The sequence below is a fragment of the Myotis davidii genome, unplaced genomic scaffold (genome assembly GCF_000327345.1).
Source record: "Myotis davidii unplaced genomic scaffold, ASM32734v1 scaffold373, whole genome shotgun sequence".
Lineage (NCBI taxonomy): Eukaryota > Metazoa > Chordata > Mammalia > Chiroptera > Vespertilionidae > Myotis > Myotis davidii.
Window position 1 is genome coordinate 3111142 of NW_006287255.1, and position 5019 is coordinate 3116160.

Below are 5019 nucleotides of genomic sequence, written 5' to 3' on the forward strand. Positions count from 1 at the left end.
CCTCAGGACCAGCTGCATTGACTAATGGCCCCCTGCCCTGGTGCTGAACAGGCAGTGGAGACCACAACCCTGAGAAGACACACAGGGAAAGCTGATGAAAGTTCGATTGAGATTTTCCCTGAGACCTCCAGATAGAAACCCTGGATTAGGACCCAGCGTGGCTCTCTCTATGGAGCCTTCTGACACCTTCCCCCAACCCCTAGCTTCCCCAGGGCACTCCCCGTCCCAGCACACCCGAACCTCTCTCCCCTCTTTCCTCTCTCAAGGTGGATAACTTTCTCTCTCTTTTTCCTAAGCTCCAAAAGCTCTTCTACTACTTCTGTGACTTTCTATATAAACTTTCTCTTATCATTTGAGTTTCTTGTCTCTGAATTCTTTCAAGTCAAACTCAAGTCCGGAGATTACTAAACTGGGGACTGGCCTAACTGGTCAATAACACCTGGTGCTGTTTTTCCTGCCACAGATACTGCACACAGGATGTTGTAAAGATGAAATAAGCTGACACATAGAGTGTACTTAGTTAACATATGCCTATTGTGTAGTAAGCATTCCATAAATGCTATTGTTACTATCATTTTGGTTTGGATTAACAGCAATTCTCCTAGTGATCCAGAACTCATATTCACTTGTTTCTGATATAGACAGGCCAATTGAAAAAGAAGAAACAGAACAGGTTTATAGCTAAAAAGAAAGAAAGAAAAGGCTAATACTAGTGGGCTTTTTGTTGTTGTTATTTGTTGTTTGATTTTATTTTTCTGTGATGTCTCATGCATGTGTTTCTCTGACATTTTTTAAAAAATTTTAATCCATTTTTCCCCTGTGTACTCTCTTGCACCTCCACCCACCTGCTGCCCAGCTGCAGTCATCACACTTTTGTCTGTGTCCATGAGTTCTCTCTTTTTTTGTTCCCTTTATTTTATTCCTTTTTGCTCAATCACTTTATAGTGGGCTTTGAAATTAACACCAAAACTGTTGAAAAAAATGGGCTTGATGCATTAGAAAGAGATTGTGGGTGTGGAGAAAGGATTGATGAACAAGCTTGGTGTTGAAGGACTGTGTGAAAGTGAAGGACCTCAGGAAGTCATCATAGTTAGCCCGGACTAAGCTAAAAAGAAAAGCCAATCAGCTCCTTTAAGCCACACAGAGCTGTGCTTTACAGCTGCATGGATGAACGGTGCTAAAGAGGCAATAATCAGAACTTACTAGGTTATGTGGACTCAATAAACACGCCCCAAATCACAAGGACTTAAAACAGCAAAGGTTTATATCTCTCACATACTTCATATCTACACTGCTCAGTGGGAGCAGAGGACTCTGCTCATCATAATTACTCAGGGACTCGGGCTTCTAGAAGTGCCTACACCTGATACACCATGTCAAAACAGCGCTGCATGGCTTCCCACAGCAGAGAAAGGAAGAATGAAGACTCAGCACCATCACTTAAGGGCTGCCGTTCAGAAGTTGAGCATTATTCTCATTCACATTTCACTGGCCATTGCAAGTCACATGCCCATGCCCAATTTTAAGAAATTGTGTATTCAGGAGGCAACAAGTAGAAATTTGGATGAGCGTTAGAATAGTCTAGTACTAATAAAGTATGTAACTGCAGGTCCCTCACACTCTAGATAGCTGGGTGATTGAGTGGGAATCAAATGGAATGGAATGGAATGGAATGGAATGGAATGGAAATAAATTCCAGACACAGATACCCTGGTAAAAAATGGTAACTATATCGCTTTTGCTCAGGCCTGTGGTGTTGGCAGGACGGGCAAGTGTTGGCATTCAGACTGCCTGGAAGCTCTGGAGCGACCAGTGAGATGAGAAGTGGCATGAAGAGCAGGACAAGAAAGCCCATTTGGGCAGAGCCCTGAGGCCAAGCCTTTTGGATGCGCTCCCCTTGCAAAAGGACTTGTGCTGGGAAATGTAGAGGCTGAAGCCAAACAGCCAAATTCTGCTTCAGGAAGTGTGTCAGGGTCCAGCTCATCACGGACGGTAAAGAAATCACAGCCTTTGTACCAATGACGGTTGTTTAAATTTTATTAAGGAAAATGATGAAGTTCTGGTGGCTGGATTTGGTCGTAAAGGTCATGCTGTTGGTGACATTCCTGGAGTTTGATTTAAGATAGTCAGAAAGCCCGTGTCTCTCCTTTGGCCTTATACAAAGACAAGAAGGGAAGACCAAGATTATAAGTTTTGATGATGAAAACACAGTATTGATAAATTTTCATGTGCCTAAATAGATAAATGGTAGCTATCATCATCATTGTCATCATTATGATTCTAATTTTACAATCCTGCAAGGGAATAGTATACCCTCCATAGATAAATAAAACTGAAACTCAAAGAGATTAAGACACTCACTCAAGGCCATACGAACTACAAGATATTTATTGATCTATTATCTGTCTTTGCATTAGAGCATTCTATCTATCTAAAAATCTTTAGCATGGCTCTAAGCTTATCTTTCCAAGGATATTTCCCACTCATCCTCTTGCTGCAACTCTCAATTTACCCAAACTACTCCTATTTTTCACAATACTCCTCTTTATGCTGCCACTCACATTCCTTCCTGCACTTGGAAAAGCCTCTTTTCCCTATCCATACATCTCAGGTGCACTGATCCTTCAAAATGTGCTCAAAAATCTGCTTATTCCATGAAACTTTACCCCATCCCCTCCAACAATCCTTTTCCTCCTTCTGATTTGCTATAATTCCTTACTGTTGCCTATGCCAGCATTGTATTTATGTCTCACTTCTCCCACCGCACTGTGAGCTCCATGAAGGCAGGACTTGCATCTGCATCTCCTGAATGGACGTGAATTTACCGTACAGGGTATGAGGTGCAGGGTATGCCGTGGAACAGGGGTCCTCAAACTGCGGCCCACCGAAAATGTTTATCCCGCCCACCGGTGTTTCTGCCGCCGCTGCCTGTCCTGCTTAGCAGCCAACTCATCCCGGGCCAAAAGTGCGCATGTGTGGAATGTCTGAGGGACAGTGAACTGGCCCCCTGTTTAAAAAGTTTGAGGACCTCTGCCATGGAACCTTATATTCTTGAAATTGCACTAGATCTGATTCTAACACTTCACCCCACCTTCATGGCTAGTCTGGTAAGAAATTCAATAGTAGTCATTATTCAGACCTTTCCTCCCTCAAGCCCTGTGCATGTCCCTGTGCAAACATGAGGAAATCATTCCTGGAAGGCCTCTGGTTTGGGTTCCCACGAGTCACTGCTAACATGTGCACAGTCTCTTAACAGCCAGCCCTGTCCAGAGGTGGTATGTGTGAGTCCTAAGCCTGTCCTTGTGGAAGACAGACCAAGCAGCCATCCCCTTCCTGCCCACCCTCTCAGCATCCAAACTCTTGTCTCCTCTCCAGTTCCTGAGAGGGAGGTGACTATGGGACCAGAGGCCATGAGAACTCCCCAGCTTTTAGTAAAATCACCTCCACTCTCTTGTATTGCTTTGCTCTCTTTCTCACTTCTCCTACCTCCTACATAATTCCCTTGTTTCAGTTTTCAGAATACCAAACCAAGAAAGAAAGAAGAAGAAAAAAAAAACACTCTGAAGGCAACTTCCATTGCCTGCCCTGCACTAAACTCCCTCAGGCTTAGAAGGTAAAAATACTGTCTATCTCTTTAAATGTGGGCAGAAAGATGCATAAGAACAGAATTTCAATAAATTGCCTAATTACTGCAAGCGTATAGACAGCCTAGGGTGGATATGCACAAAGGAGCTCTCTCCACTTGATTAAAGGCATGATGTGGAGATAATCCAGGAACTACAACAGGGCAGTTCAATTAGATGAACCAGTATGAAAGCTGTTAATACACCTACTGATAGAGCTGGCAATGTTATCATGTACTGGCTATTTGCCTATAGGCATACAGAAATTTAAAATGGCAGAATTCTATTTAATGGGGCCCAATCAGTAAAAGCAAGTTTTGAAGGGTTGTTTAAAGATATGACTGAAATAAATAAGTGGTTGACGGTTGCTTCAATAAAATATATATTGACTTGCTTTGTTTAAAATAAAAACATTGATATATGGGCTCACATATATAATGTATTTGCCGTTAACTCTGCACTTCTGAGGACGTTCATTTTGAGATCTTCTTGGCCTCAAGTTCATAGACTTAAAGAGATCTGTGAAACCCCTGGAATTTTATGCAAATTTAAAAGGAAGAAGTCAGGGGTTCATCAGATTGTCCCAGAAGTATACAGTTTATAAAAGATAGTGTCCAACATACACACATTTCTAAACTCCCTCATTATTTTGTCCTATTTTCTATGTAAGTTAAAAAAATAAATTAGAAAATTAGCCAGTAGCCTTAAAATTGACACATGATTTGAAGTACTCTCTTTAAGAACCACCTATAATGACACTGGGTTTCTTTTTGCAAACTTAGTCCAAATGAGAATTCCAAATCACTGGAGCCCTAATATAAAAGAAAATGTAGCACAGAATTCTAAGTAAGAGCTGTGGCAATATTTGAGCGGGAGGTATAAAGAAGGCTTAAACTAGAAGGGATGTAAAAACCTCTGCAAGTTAAGGTCACTTCACTCCTGTAAATAAGAGGGAATTCTTCGGAGATGTCAGAAAAATAAAAGACCACCAACTATTAGCAAACTCACTGTATGGTTGATGGAGTAATCTCTAACATCAGAAACAAGATTGAGGTGATGTGAAAGGTTGGCAAAATGTTTACACCTCTTCAAAGAAAGCAAGTTGAAAGCTGGTGATTAAGTTGAAAAGCAAGTTGAAGCATTTCTCCCTCAGTGAACATGGTGAAAGTAGGAGCCGGCCCTTCCAACTGACTCCCACTCTCTGCTTGCAGTGGTTCTCAACCTTCCTAATGCCGCGACCCTTTAATACAGTTCCTCATGTTGTGGTGACCCCCAACCATAAAATTATTTTTGTTGCTACTTCATAACTGTCATTTTGCTACTGTTATGAATCATAATGTAAATATCTGATATGCAGGATGTATTTTCACTGTTCGCGCCCCACAGGTTGGGAACC

At 41.8% G+C, this 5019-nt stretch overlaps 1 pseudogene; it reads left to right on the forward strand.

The window, feature by feature from the left end:
- Window positions 1-1720: 1720 nt before the first annotated feature.
- On the forward strand, window positions 1721-2190 carry LOC102766896 (annotated as a pseudogene).
- The last annotated feature ends 2829 nt before the right edge of the window (window positions 2191-5019 follow it).